The 15,259-nt window shown below is 53.4% G+C and overlaps 1 protein-coding gene across 2 annotated transcripts in view; it reads right to left on the bottom strand.

Annotated features, from left to right (window-relative positions):
• CD82 (CD82 molecule) overlaps positions 1–14,859 on the bottom strand; it is a 55,422-nt gene extending 40,563 nt beyond the window's left edge. Inside the window, exon 1 of one of the 2 annotated variants that reach the window (XM_049890959.1) lies at positions 14,730–14,859. The gene's annotated coding sequence lies outside the window, so the exon portion shown is untranslated. The remainder of the gene's footprint in view (positions 1–14,729) is intronic. The other variant, XM_049890958.1, reaches the window with a different exon arrangement.
• Between the last annotated feature and the right edge of the window lie 400 nt (positions 14,860–15,259).

The raw sequence follows: 15,259 nt of genomic DNA, 5'->3' as shown, positions 1-15,259 counted from the left end.
ACGGAGGAGCCACAAGCCAAGGCAGCCTCCAGCACCCTCGGCTGAGCTTGTCTGGTGTAACTGCCTCCTCAGCACCATCCTGGACCTCAAGAGATGCCCTGGCTTCAGAGGTGCTTGCAGGAAGATGGAGGGAGCAGGGTTGGGAAGTGAGGGTGGAGAGAAAGAGAGGCAGAGAGAGATAAGGGAAGAGATAGAGTGACAGAGAGGGGGGCAAAAGGAAAGAAACAGAGAGAAAGAGACAGAGACATGGAGACGCAGACTGCGGGGAGATAGAGTGACACACAGAGACCAGAGCTTCTGCTGTGGCCACAGCTGAGACCTCTCTCTCCGCACTCTTGCCCTCACTCTGCCCAGGTGCCCCCGCGCCCACCCCAGGTGACAGAGCTTCCTTGCGCCCTAGGTTCCAGTCTGCTGACCCAGTCAGGATCCCACCCTGGAAGCAGCCCAGCTCCCACCCCAGGCCACCTAGAAGCCTGCTCTCAGGCTCACCTCTCACCCTGTTTGGTAGCTAAGAGCCCCACCTCCGCTACAGCCTCCCTGAGGACCTATGGCCCTCTGATTCTTATCCACTACTGCCCCACCTCTTCCCTGCTGTCTGGCAACGATGGCCCATCCCTTCCCCAGCCCATTCTTCTCAGCCTTGGCCTCCCTCAGATTCTGGAGAGGCAGGGCGATCCCCTGGACACCCCCTCCCCCTAGATTCCTGAGCAGAGACCAGAAGGGGTGCTGGAGCACTCTGAGCGAGCCACCCATGGACCCCTAAGGAATCTGAAACAGGGAGAGGGGGCTTATCTGCAGCCAGCAGTGGCTAAGTCAAAACCAGCACCCAGATTCCCAAAGAGCCCCATCTTCTCCCCTCCACTTAAGCCCTCTTACTCTGGGGAGGAAGGGGAGGAGCTCAGCCAGTTCCATCCTCTACACTCCCCTTCCCTAAACCTCAGCTTCCCATCTGTGCCTTAGGGACAGTCCCTATGCCTGCTCCCAAAAAGAAAAAAATTTTTTTTTTTTTTTTTGTGGAAATCTAGACCCTTTACCCTGAGCCACCAATCTGGGAGACCCAGGATTCTGCCACCTTCTGTCTCTTCAGGGGCCAACCTACTTCCCACCCTTGCTTCAAGGGGTATGACTAGGTATGGCCTCTGGAAGGCAAAATTTAGCCAAGAATCCTTGTACCCACTGGAAGCTGAGGAGTGGGAGGGGTGGGGGGAGTGAGTCCCAGGTGTGGGGCTTGGGCAGGTTCTTTTCTCCCTCTGGGGCAAAAGCAGGTCATTCCTACCTTACATGGAGGTGTGAGGGTTAGGTAGATTTGAGGAGTAAAATACTTTAGCATAATAAAGGGAATTGGGGTGATTCTTATCACCGTGAAAAGGTTCCAGGCTGCACAGAGCTAGTGGGGAAGGGTTGAACAGACAGATAGAAATGACAAGGACAGGTGCTTGGCCCTATAGGAAGGGTCTGTACACCCAGGGGGCCCCAGGGGCCTGGTGTGGGATTCCAACAGTCCACCCCATAGGGATGTCGGATGACACCACTTAGGTCTCAGGGCCCCAGGCCTATCCCACCTAGGTGTTAAGGCCCCGAGCCTGGGCTGACTCCCAGGCTCCCTTCCCACAGGAAGAAAAGAGCTGAGAGAGCCTGCTTCCCTGGGGCAACCCAGGAGGCCAGGCTGAGCCAAGAGCACCAGGACCTGGTGAGCCTCCCAGTGTCCAGAGTGAAAGGGGACTGTTTGTTCTTCAGCAGGAAAGCAGATATGTAAATGAGCAGCAACTGGGGGAACTCAAGGCTCCCAGGAGGGAGTGCTCAGGGTTTCGGATCATCTGGATTTCACACCATTGATCCTGCTCTACCAGGAAGCCTCCTGTCTGCTCAAGTGTGCATCCTGAGAACACTGAGATACCAGTGCCCTTTCCGTAGATCTAGAAACTGAGGCTCGAAGAGGTTAGCGCTGAGCCAGGGTCTGAAGCTTGCAAAATGGCAGAGCCTGATTAAAGTCCTCTATGTTTGGAGCTGCGTGGTGCAAATGGTTAAGCGATCGATTACTAGCTGAAAGATTGGTGGTTCAAACCCACCCAGGGGCGCCTCAGAAGACAGGCCTGGTGATCTCCTTCTGAAAGGTGACAGCCTTGGAAACCCTTATGGAGCAGCTCTAGTCTGCACCTATGGGGTTGCCATGGGTCTGAATTGATTCAACAGCAACTAACAACATGTTTGGAGATGACTCCATCTCTCGGCCCAATCCTTTCCCCACTATCAGCCTAGAACATCCTCTACCTGGAGCAGACCATTGACCAAGGCTCGACCAGTCACGCCATCAAGGGGGCAGGGGAGGGTGGAGGCAGAACGCAGCCTGAGCCACCCACTGCAGGAAAGGGGGGGCATGGGCATTTCCTGAGAGTTTGAACCCATCAGACATCACCGCTGGCTGCTTTGCATACTTGATCTCATCAGTTAAGCCTCACAAGCCAAGTCAGTGAAGAAGTAACTTTCTCATTTTGAGGAAAAGGAAGCCAGGGTTCAGAGAAAGTGTCTTGCTCAAGGTCGCATGGTGTGAGTCACAGGTCTGAGCTGGCCCCAAGTGGGCCCACAGTCCTCAGTGTACACAGACCCTGCTACCCTGGGTCTTACCAGCATGGAGTCCCTGAAAGGCCTGGGCCCACAACAGCCACAGTCCCTGGCCTCATGGCCTAGCTGGGGAATTAATGAACCCGGTTAGCCAGTTCCCCCTGGATAGACGGTTGACTTGGCTTGGCCAGAGAACCAGGTGGGAAGGCTTCCCTGAGGGAGGAAGGTGGCTGGAGCCTGTCCTGGAAGAATGAGGAAGACGGGTCAGGAGACAGGGGAGGAGGTGAGGGCCTTCCAAACAGAGGTGCGGGGCCCAGGCACCCAGCTATGAGAGTCTGGAAAATTCTGCACAGTTTAGAGGAATGGACACAGTCCCAAGTAGAAACCAGGCCCTGAGGTGGAATGTGGACCTCGGCCAGGTCCCTACCCCTACCAGGGGCTGGAATGGCAGGGCCTGGGCAGGAGCTGGTAACAAGGACAGCCTGGATCACCCTGTGGCAGTGCTTCTTCCCTTCCCACAGGTTCCTGGCCCAGAGCCAATGTCCCCAGCCAGCCTTTCCTGGGGTCATGGGATCCTCACACCCAAAACCCAGCAGCCCAGCTAAGAAGTCTGAGATCCTTAACCCTAAAACTGAGAAAGGGGAGGAGGCAGCTTGGGGTGATGGGCCAGGATCAGGATGATGAGCAAAGACAACACAGTTTCAAGTCCTGGCTCCAGCATCTCCTTTGCTGTAGGGCCCTGGGCAATTCACTCACTGCCTCTGTTATCATCTGCAAAAATGAGCTTAGTAATAACAACCTCCCTACCTATGTCACAAGGTGCTGGGAGGCTGGAGGGAGTCAGTACAGGAGAAAATGTTCACTACTAAAAGCTATAAAGCACAAGGTATCATTATGACAAGAGAGGACTCAGATGCCCCATGAGGGGGAGTGATTTACCCAAGGTCACACAGCCAAACAGCCTCAGTTTTCCTTTCTGTACAGTGGGGATGAGTCTTGCCATTATGTACTTTCCAAACCAAAACCAAACTCCTTGGTGTTGAATCGATTCCGACTCATACAGACCCTATAGGACAGATTGGAACTGCCCCCATAGGGTTCCCAAGGCTGTAATCTTTACGAAGCAGACTGCCACATCTTTCTCCCACGGAGCAGCTGGTGGGTTCAAGCTGCCGACCTTTGAATTAGGCGCTGAGCACTTAACCGCTATGCCACCAGGGCTCCTTATTCCCAATATATACAGAGCACATACTGGAGAAGGAGTAAGGAGGCAGGGGGATTTGGGGGGCAGGGGGGCTGGCAGTGAGTCCAGGCCTCACAGACATAAGCTTTTATTAAATAGACAAAATTCCTGTCAACAGCCCCAGGAGCTGAAATTCACCATACAACACCCTTGCCCCATTTCACTACTTCAGTGGTTCTCAAAGCGTGGTCCCTGGACCAGCAGCAGCAGCATCAGAAAACGCATCAGAAACGCACTCTAGACCCAGAGAAACTCCAGCGATCCTTCGCTCTGACAAACCTTCCAGGTGACTCTGCTGCAGGTTACAGGTTAAGAACTATTCACTGTACCGCCCCATGACCCCCTCTCTTACTCTGCAGAAACTGCCTCCCACGGACTCATCTTCCCATCCCTGGTTTCCAGTAGGCTGCTGGGGAGGAAGGAGTCAGGTCAGAGAGAGCTCATTAAATAGTTAAGAGATCCCATAATTAGTTAATGACACCACAGGCTCCTGGAAAGGAAAGAGGAGAAGGGTCAGAAGTCAGACTACAATTGAAGAGAAAAAGTGACCCCATATCTACATGTCTGTCTCCTTTACCCCAAGAGCCTGCCCCCTTCCTTCCCCGGGTTTGCTAATTAGCACCAAGAGGCAGAGAGTACCCCTTCCTCCTAGTGCGACTGCAGCTAAATTTGGGGGTATGCCCTGGTGGGTACCAGGGAAAGGGTTTTTCCCTGACAATCTAATCCTCAGACCTTGAGTTTAAAAACCACATGACTGGAAATCCACTTCTGGGAATTCACTTCGCGGAGATGGCTGGAGTTCAGTGTAAATTATATGTACAGACAAGGTGATCACTACAGCAATGTGGATACTAATGAAAAGTTCGAAATGGCCTAAGTGTGCAACTGCAGGGGAAGGCTTCACCAGGTCATGGTGGCTCCCTGCTGTGTGATACTGCAGGGCTTCACCAGCTCCATGCGGTGTGATACCGCAGGGCTGGAACGCGTGCTGTAGGGGAATATTTCATGACATGGAAAAACCCTCCCTATGTAATGTTAGCAAAGACCAGCAGCACAGGAAGTGGTTTATATGTGTTTTTTTTTTTTTTTTTTTTTTTTAAGACAAAAGCACCACGGCTCACCATGGTTATCTCTGAGTAGTTATTTCCTTCTTTCCATCTGTCTTTATCTTCTAAATTTTTCCACAAAAACTATTAGCTTCAATAATTTAAAAGAAAAAAAATTTTTTTAAAGTGGCCATTTGGTTCAGATGGAGATAAAGTTTTTTTGTTTTTTTTGACAGCAGAAAGGTCTCTTTTCTATGTCAGAATCACTGGCTTGGGAGGTCCTGCTACAAGGGAGCATTGGTCCCCTGGGGAGTGTCCACACATTCCACGTGGTCCCAATAAGCATGATCAGGACCAATAAGTAGAAGGTAAGGGAGGATGGGTTTGCTCAAATTCTACACTGTATTTTATAAGGGTCAGATCTATCTAGAGATGAAAGGTAATGAGTTCCCCAAGTCTTGAGGTGTTCAAACAAAGGCTGGCTGCTGTTGAGAGGATGAAACTGGGTAGGGAGGTTGACTCAATGAACTATAGGCTACTTATAACACCAAGATCCTGTGAATCTAGACACAAGCCCTCAACTCTATACCAAGAGCACGTGGGTCAGGGTTGAGCTCTGATGGTCTGACTGGGAACGAAGACCACAGAGGCCTAAGCCTCCTCCTGACCCCCAGAAACGCAAAGAGCCCTGGAAAAATCCTTTGCTCGAGATGAAAGAACCTCAACTTTTGGGGAGGAGGGCTCCTTGCTACTTCCCCAAAAGAGTGCCAAGAACAGCCTTCATCATGATCACCCTTTCCATCCTCTGGCCTTTACTGGGGGCACACTCTGAGCCAGACCTGCTACTAAGCATTTCATTCACATTATCTCATATCCCTATCATTCCCTATTTCATAGATAAGGAAACCAAGAGTCTGAGAGGTTAAGAAACTTGCCTAACAGCAAGTAGCTAGTGCAAGGTGGGGGTGGCCCATGCTCGGGTCTTGCTGACATTAGAGCTTGAGGGGCCAGAAGAAGCCCAAGCTACAAACACAACCCCAGTGTCCCCCAACTTGCAGCTTGCTCCCCAGGGATTTCTGACAGGTACAAAGTTTGAGAAACATGGCACCGTGCTATACTGTCTCCTAGTAAAAGACGAGCCTGCTGCCTCACCTTGCCAGGAGAGAGTGTGGCTCAGAAAGAAGTGGGATCAGAGGGGCATTCAAACGAACCCTTGATGTCTAGTACCAGCATAGACAATGCACCCTCCCTCGTCCCAGTTTCATCTCCACTGTATGTTTGGATAGGGCACAGGTCAGGAAGTGGCTGCCTATATGACTGAGGGTAACCAAAGATCCGGCCAGCAACTCACTTACTACACCAGCACAGATGGATCACTTCCCCCTCTCCCATCCCCATCGACTTTCTCTCTCCTCTTATAAATGATGGCGGCTCATCAGGTCGCATAGCAACAACATTCTAATACTCCATCTCCCAGGGAAACCCCAAGAATCCACTAAGGCAGTGAGTAGGAGAGTGATTTTCCAAGTGCAATAGTATGATTATTAATTACTGTTATTATTATCAGCATCAGCAAAGGAATATTTTTTGAGCGCCTACTGCATTTTTTTTTTTTTTTTTTACTCCATACCAGGCACCACCCAAAGGGCCATATATGAAAGAGGACGATCTTTGATCTTTTACTTCCCGCTCGGTTCCAACCCTGGAACACCTCTGGCATGGCTCCGCCCCTCCTGCCGCACTTCACGTCCCCAACCCGAGTGGCTTCTCTGATTGGCTGGTCTGGGAGACACGCGGGCACGCTCAGTGAGGCCCCGCCTCCCTCAGATCCAAGCTGCCTGCCCCGACCATTCCATCTGCGCTGTTCCAGCTGGTTCTGCAGGGAGCCTGGCCCGGCGCGGCGCTGCCTGTCACTGGGAGGACTCTGCCAATTAGCAAGCCCTCTGGGCCCTGGATCTAGACCCACGTTCTCCAGCTGGCCTTCTCAGGAATGAAGCTTCCGTTTGGAGCCCATCTCTGGCAACTGTTTTGTTTTCACTTGCTTCCAAATTCTGAAGGAGAAGGGGGTTCCCTCTAAAACCCCAACGACATATGATAAGCACATTTTATTATCACAGCAGCCCCTCTGAGGTAGATGTTATTAGTATCCCCATTTTACAGTTGAGGAAGCTGAGGTTCAGAAAGGTTAATAAGCCCTTTGGTTTCAACTACTGTTGAAAAGTTTTCCAGCCTACATCCCCTAGCCCCTACAGGACTCAGGGTGTGTCCATTATCATGGAAGCTGGATTACACGTCTATCTGTATCTGACCCCTGTCTCCCAGGCTGTGAGGCTGATGGCCATAGACGCTCCAGCAGTCTCTGAGGCTTGACAAAGTAATATTCACTTGAAACCAACACCCTTACCCCCTTTGAAAAAAAATATGATTTATTACCAACAAAATCTCCATATGATCCCCAGTTCATATAAAACATCTTTAAGTATGTACAATAAGTTTTTTATAGCTTTACTGCGTGTGTTCTTTTTCCTTGAGCATAAAAATAATACAAGCTCACTGCAGAAGAGTCAGAAAATAGGAGAAAGTAAAGAGATAGCAAAGGTCTTCTGTAATTTGATCTACATAACCCACTGTAATATGTGCATTTAAGTTGATTCACTTACTTTTTGGCCTGTGGAGTCCCAGTATTGTCATGGGGGAGCAGCTCTGCCATTCAGTGTCTGCAGTGCCCCCGAGGGAGCAGCCACAACCTGCCCACATTCAGTCTTCCTCCCCGGTTGTCAGTGCAGAAGGGGCCAGGCGCCCAGAAGTTCTTTCCCGGGATAAAACCCTATGGCCATCCACTGTGGCATCCCAGGTGTCCCGCTTGCAAAAACCCAGTGCAGCAAATGCAGGATAACAGTTAGAGTTTTGCTACCCAGTTATAGATAGCAGGGGCCCATGCTGACTTGTTTACTTGTCAGATAAGGAAACTGACATCCAGAGAAGGACTGTAACTTGCCCAAGGTCATATGGCGAGTATAAGATGAGCTAGGGCCAGAGCTCAGGTCTCCTGACATCCTCCCTGCCCCACCCCCAGAGTCAAGCTATTCACCGAATTCTTCTGCCCCTAAAGATTTAAAACAGCTGATACATATATAGGACTTACCACGTGCCGGGCCCTATGTGAGCAGCCCTCGTGGCACAGTGGTTAAAGTGTTCACCTGTTAACCGAAAGGTCAGTGGCTCAAACCCACCAGCCGCTCCACTGGAGAAAGCTGTAGCAGTCTGCTTCTGTAAAGATATACGGCCTTGGAAACCCGATGGGACCAGTTCTAGTCTGTCCCATAGTGTCACTGAATTAGAATTGACAGCAGTGGGTTTGGTTTTTCTTTAAGGTGTCTTGATAGTAACAAGAATGAACATTGATTGAGTGCTTACTGGGCCACATATAGCAGCGGGTTGGGTTTGAGTTTATGTGCCAGGCACTGTCCTAAATGCATCACATGTGTTAACTCATGTAATTCTTAAGCAACCCTATGAGGTCAGGACAGTTCTCACCTCCATCTTACATAGCTGCTGGAGCTGGTGCACAGACGGGTTAAGGTACTTGCCCATGGTCACATTCCGCTAGTAAGAAGCAGAGGCAGGAATCCTTAGGTAGTCTGACCTCTTAACCATCATACAAATCTGCATGAAGTTCCTTCCCTCGCTCTCTTGGGCCCAAGGAGGTTTCTGGAACACATGACGCCTGAAGTGTCACCCCCCTGGCCAAGGCCACTCTGCAGGCTCCCATCAGAGCCGGGATTTGAACCCAGACTTCCTAACGCCCAGCCTCAACTGCTTTGTCACTTCTCCACATTGGCTCTATGGGCAAAGGCCCAGAATGCTGAACAACTCCCAGCCCAGATCACCCAACACAGCAGGGAAAGTTGGGGTTGGGCTGTAGAGAAGGGCTGAAGCCCCCAGTGCAGCAAAACAAGTCAGGGGGGAGCATGGAGGTGCTTGCCAGGGCTGCTCCCCAGGTGGTCTACATGAAGGCTAATGCTGGGAAGGCTAAGAGGGCACCTTCCCATTCTCCCCCATCTACACCTGCACCCTGAGCCAGAGCCCCACAGGGCTGCAGCATCTTCCACACGTAACTGCTGACTTGAAGGTGCCTTTTCTGGCTGAGTCAGGGTTCACTAAAGGCCAGAGTGGCCCCTCACCAGACGGGCTAGAGGAAGTTGAGCTGTTCCCCTCAGGAAGCGAAAGGCCAGGGGCTGTCTGAAGCAATCCTAGGCCATCCACTCTATTCCAACTTCCCTGGATCTAGTCTCCAGGAGTGGGGCAGGCAGGCCCATCCAGACCCTGCCTCTGGCCTTTCCCAAGGAGTCCCCCAGTGACTGGCACTGAGCTGGGTCCTGCTGGGAGCCCCCTGAGAACCACTTATTCATTTAACCATCATTTCCCCTCTGCCTTCTGTGTGCCAGGCCTTGTGCCAGGAATCAAGGATACAGAGATGGATAGGACAGTCCCTACCAAGAAGGCTCTCAGAGACACTCCATACACCACAAAACAGCAACCAAAGGGGTAAACAACCACAAGGGAAAGAGGGGGAGGAAGAGGACAGGGTTGGGGAAAGGAGGGGGATGTGAGGAAAGTCTGCCGTCACATTCAGACCCACTTCCCCCTCAGGAAACTTAGAGTCATATTGGAGAAACCCAGCCACCCCCAGGAAGAGCAGGGGTCACACAGCCGGAAGTGGCTAGTTTCTTGGGGTGTGCGCACTCACACAATGTTGGAGAGGGCGTGGAGGGCCTGGGCAGAAGAGGGGTGCTCCGGGGAACGTCCCTGGGCCCTGAGAAGCAGACTGCTGCAGTCTTGAAATACCAGCCAGGTGCAAAAAATAACAATAACTTCCATTTATTGAGCGTTTACTGTGTGCTAGGCATAAAAGAAGGAGCTCTCGTGGCACAGTGGTTAAACCCTCAGCTGCTAATGGAAAGGTCGGCAGTTCGAATCTACCAGCTGCTCCATGGGAGAAGGATGTGGCAATCTGCTTCCGTAAAGATTACCCCACTGCCGTTGAGTAGATTCCGACTCATAGCAACCCTATAGGGCAGAGTAGAACTGCCCCATAGAGTTCCCAAGGAGCACCTGGCGGATTTGAACTGCCGACCTTTTGGTTAGCAGCCATAGCACTTAACCACTATGCTGCCACCAGGGTTTCCCCGTAAAGATTACAGCCTTAGAAATCTTCTGGGGCAGTTCTACTTTGTCCTATAGGGTCGCTGTGAGTTGGAATCAACTTGATGGCAGTGGGTTTGGTTTTGATTGGGTAGGCATAAAAGTGCTCAGCGTTACATGTGTATTTTTTTATTTCATGTTTTCTTCACGTCACCCTCTGACCGAGTTACACTGTTATCCCCAATTTATAGACTCAGAAACCGAGGCCCAGAAAGCGTCACATAAGCTAGGAATTGGCAGGGCCAAGATTCCAACTCCAGAATCCAGCTCTTCACCACCATGCTATGCCAGCTCCTAATCTGTGGATAGACAGAAGGTAAGAGAGGGTGCTTCGGGCAGGAAAACAGGGTAAGCAAGAGTAAGGGGTTGGGACGAAGTACTACTTGTCTGAGGGCAGCTGCCTGCTCAGCGCTGAGACTGTATCGTGTGTGTGTATACCCGTGCTTGCACACGCTCCACTTTACACAGGACGGAGCTCAGGTTGCAGAAGCCCCTAAGAGCTAAGTAATGAAGGGGCCACTGGTAGAGCAGAAGGAGAAACCCAGAGAGGAGATGGAATTTGTGTAAGGTCACACAGCAAGTCCAGAGGAAAGCCGGGAACTAATTCTGAGAACCAGAGGACAGGCCTCTCCCCTGCGCTCAGCTGCTCATCTATGTCAGCACAGAGTGAATCAGCTGCTGACAGGAAAACCACGGTGTGGGGGAACCCCAGGGGTGAGTCAGGAACAAGGCAGCCCCTGAGACACGTCAACTGGCCAATTCCAAAGGCTGTCTGCTGGGTCTGTGGTTGGCGGCATGGGGGTCAGGGAGGGGGGAAGCAGCACATATCACTTGGCCCGTGTTTACCTCTGGGCTTCCCTGCCAGCTCCTCAGACCCAGGCTTAGAGGAGGGGAAGCTGGTGGGCAGGGCAGCTCCTGCTGAGATTAAACAGACACCCTGGTCCCCCAGTGCTTGCCCCGTCCTGTCCCCCAGAGGGGCAGGAGAAGCCAAGGGGATGGGGCTCTTCCCTCCCTTCCTGCTTCTCTCAGAGCTAACTCCTGACCGTTTGATCCTCCGGATTAAACCACAACCGCCCCTCCAGAGCTTCCCGTAGGGCAGAGGAAGTGGGTGTAACGGTTTGGAGCAGGGGGCCGAGGCCAAGCCAAAACCAGGGGGTGCCAGCTGTTCCCAGACGCTCCAGGGCCAAAGAAGCCCTCAGTGCTTTAGTCCTCTGAGCCCTGACCAGAGAGGTCTACCTCGTCCTGGGGGAGGGGGAAAGGGTTGTGTCCCAGTGTGTGTGAGGGGGGAGTGGAGAGGAGGAGCTTCCAGGCTGTGGCTCAAAGGTCTGAGGCCTCAAGAGAGAGAGGGGCTGCCCCTGTATTGCAGGAACTTCAGAGCCCAGGCGAACTGAATGGGAAATCCCGCTTTGCCCACCAATGTGGGAGACTTGTGCCCTGCTGGCTGTCCCAATGCCCTGGGAGAAAAATACATGGCTAACCTCTCATCCTTGCCCTCGCTGGACTAGGCCTGGGAGAAGACCCTATGGCATACTTTCCCACCTACCCTGTTCCCAAACCCACCGCTGGCTGGTTTAGCTCCCACCACTTGACCAAGATGCCTCCCCTTCATGGGCCAGCCTGAGGGCCTTCTTGGAGCTCCTCTCCCCATCACTCTGTAGCACTCATCACCGTCTTCAGCACACCTTCCCTCCAAACACAGCCACTGTTTTTAGCCCCTTCCACATGCCAGGGCCGGGGGGCGGGGGGGGGCGGGGCAGGGCAGTGGTGGTTCAGTGGTAAAGGTCTCGCCTTCCATGCAGGAGACCCATGTTCGATTCCCAGTCATTGCACCTCATGCATGGCCACCACCCATCTGTCAGTGGAGGCTTGAGTGTTGCTGTGATGCTGAACAGGTTTCAGTGAAGCCTCCAGACTAAGATAGACTAGGAAGAAAGGCCTGGTGACCTACTATCTGATAATTAGCCAATGACAACCTCATGGATCACAACAGTCCAATCCCATTGTATATGGTGCCACCGTGAACTCGGGGCTGACTAGATGGCAGCTAACAACCACAATATGTGACAGTCTAGGCTGGGTGCCAGAATAGAAGGAAACACAGAACTTACACTAGAACGCTCCTCTCCTGTGCCACCCTGGCTTCCCTCTGACTGCACCTTTTCCAGCCCCCCAGCCAGTGCCTTTTCCTTCAGCCCCCCGCTGCAGATGTCCCCAAAGCCACCCAGCCCCCTCCTTCCCCATCCCTGAAGCCACTGGCTTATTTTCCTGTGACCACTGGATCCTCACTCTAGCACATCTAGATTGCATCACTCCCCTGCTCAAAAACCTTCAATAACTCCCCACTGTCCACGAACCAAATCCAAACACCTCGCCTTGGATTCAAAGCCCTCCACGAGTTGATCCAACCTACCCTTCTAACTTCCCATTCCCCGCACAGCCCCAATTCTCGGCCAGACTGGTCTACCTAGCAGTTTCCTGAAAATCCTGAGCATTCTGTCCCCCTTGCTTTTGTGGAGGTATCTTCCTCTGCCTGAAACACCGTCTTCCCCCTGGCTGCCGAAACCCTCCCAATCCTCAAGGCACATCCAAAACTCCATCTCAGGAAGCTTTCCAGAGCCCTCCAATCCTTGCTTCATTTATCACGTAAAGAGTCACTGGTCTCCTTGTCAAAGGCCCTTCCCACAGGCTAAGCAACTTGAGGCTGGGGGCAGTGTATCATCCTTTGTCATCGTGTGGTGGGGAGGGACTCTCCATGAGATGTTTAATAAGCACTGTTCGACATGAACTGCTTCTCCTCCCCACCCCATGCCCCACCTGCTGATCCCTTTCTCTCCCTTCTATAGCAGACTCTAATCTTACACACACAGCTGCTCAGAGAGGGGACTCAGTGCCCCAAGTTGATCCAAGCCTAACTAGTACTTTGGGGTCCAGGCAGAAAGTCCTGCTCAAGTCTCACTGACTTCAGGAAGCTCCCTCACCCCCAACCCTGGTTCTCCAGTGTCTCACCTCTTCTGAACACACACACAATCTCCTCCACAAGGCAGTCTTCACAGTACTTTCCAGCCGGTTCTAAAGTGCATGGCTCACCTCTCTCAGAAGACACAGGGTGCCGACTGGCAGCACCCTCTGTCTCCTTCAGTGCCTAGCCCCGCTCAAGACAGACAACAGGTGCCCACACTGACCCCCACCTCCACCCCGAGCCAGGCATGTGATGGAATAGCTGGATTCCAGCCACCAGGGCAGTACAGACCCATGAAATCCCTCCTGACTCCAAGCCCAGGGTGTGAGTTACCCTATTCAGCGGAGCATGGTGGGGTTGGCGGAGCCCTCACTGTCAGCCACGCAAGACAAGGGCAGGGCCCAGCTTTGGCTAGTTCACCTCTGTGTCCCCTCCTTTTGTGTCTAGTATGCAGTAGGTACCCAGTACACATTTGTGGTTTATTTAGTTGAGCACTCACCAGCCTCAGGTAAGATTACAGAAAACTCAGCCACTCTTTGGTCCAGGTGACACACTCCCCACCCTCCAAATGGACAGAGTGATGCTGGTGGCAGGTGGCAATTTCTGGCTGTCCCTCACAAAGCCAAGAGAGGCTGCAGCCAACCTCCCACCCTCCAAAAAAAAAAAAAGGGCTCATTCTCCGACAGGAAGCCAGCCTGTCACCTGCCCATCAACATCGGAGCAGCTGTCATGTAGTGAGGTACACGACACTGTTTTATCCAGTCTTTGCTACTACCACCGGGTAGTGCCATTACCCTTGTTTTGCAGATGAGGAAACTGAAGTTTGGAGAGGGAGTGGAACCCAAGAGTTTGACCCCAAAGGGCAAAACACTGACCACTGAACTAGGCTGCCCAGTTACTATGGCCTGGCACGGAGTACCTGCCACCACACACCATCACTGGGCACAGAACCCTCCAGCCCAAGTAACTAATCCTGGGCACGGACAAGAGCCTCTGGGCCCTGGCCTTGACAGGCCCAAGGTTCAGTGGGGTTTTCCTTTCTCCTCCCCACTCACCCTGATAAGAACCTGTCCTCTGGTTTCCCCCCTGGCCTCCTAGGAAAAGCCTCTAGAGGTAACCAAAAGCCCCTGATAATTTCCGACCTGAAGTCTTAGGGGGCCAGTTCGCCTGAGCTCTCAAGACTTGGGGTGGAGGGCTGGAAACCTCCCTGGCTTGAGCTCTGCTTCCCCAGGACTTGGGGATTTCAACCCCATTCGAAAAACTAGGGTGATCTTTACAGCAATTCCCTTCACGGTCCCGGAGAGTTCGCTTTGCACAGCCCCATTCCGCACGGAGAAACTGAGGTCTGGCGGCGCGACTGCCCCGGGATACCTGTGACTGCGCTGCAGCCCGCTCTCACCTGGCAGCTCTCACCTTCCGGGATTTGAGAGAGAAAAGACAACTGGAGCCTACGGTTCACCTGATTCAACCTCGTCCTTTTACCGGAACCCGAGAATTCCAGGACCGGGCGGGGACGGCCCTCCCCACGCCCCGGGCCACACAGTGGGTGCCTGGCGGAGCCGAGGAGCTGGAGTCAGAACTTGAGGGCCAGTGCTCTTTTTCACCCCCCAGCTGCCTCCGCGGCCGACCTGTCACCTGTTCCCAGAAACCTGCCCAGGAGCGAAAACTAACTCAGCTTCTGGTTGTCCGGTTGGCCTCCCCTATCCCTTCTCACCTGTAAGCTCCGCTTTTTGCTCTGCGCTGCAAGCCCAGCGACACCCGCTAGCGCGCCAGTCTGAGTCGGACTGCGCAGCAGGGTTCAGTCACTCCACAGGCCCCCTCCTGGCGGCCGTCGGGGATACGCAGGGGCCTCCGGCCAGACCCCGCCCCCAGGAGGCCACGCCCCAGACCCGCCCTGGACACGCCCCCGGTCGCCACTCAGGTCCGCCAGCCCCGCCCCCCTGTGGCCGCTCCAAGCTCTCCCGGCCCGCCCCGGGCCCCTCCAGCCTCGCCCCCGGGCCCTGTCGGTGTGAAGCCTTACTCCCAGCCCAGCCAGGCCGCGCTCTCGGACTCTGCTAGGAGGGAGGCCCCACTCCCGGCCCCGCCTGACAGTCGCGCCCCTCCGCTGCTTCCCTGCACCTCCCCGCCGCTTCCCAGGCCGCTGACGCCGAGGCCCCACTGTCCTCTTAGGCCCGCCCACCGCCCCCCACCTTCCTCACATTCTCCGCCTGGCCTGGCCCGGCTCCCCAGGTCCGCCCACCCTTC

The sequence above is a fragment of the Elephas maximus genome, chromosome 7, assembly GCF_024166365.1.
Source record: "Elephas maximus indicus isolate mEleMax1 chromosome 7, mEleMax1 primary haplotype, whole genome shotgun sequence".
In the NCBI taxonomy this organism is placed as follows: domain Eukaryota; kingdom Metazoa; phylum Chordata; class Mammalia; order Proboscidea; family Elephantidae; genus Elephas; species Elephas maximus.
Note: the sequence above shows the minus strand (reverse complement) of the source record. Positions and strands in the feature narration are given on the sequence as shown.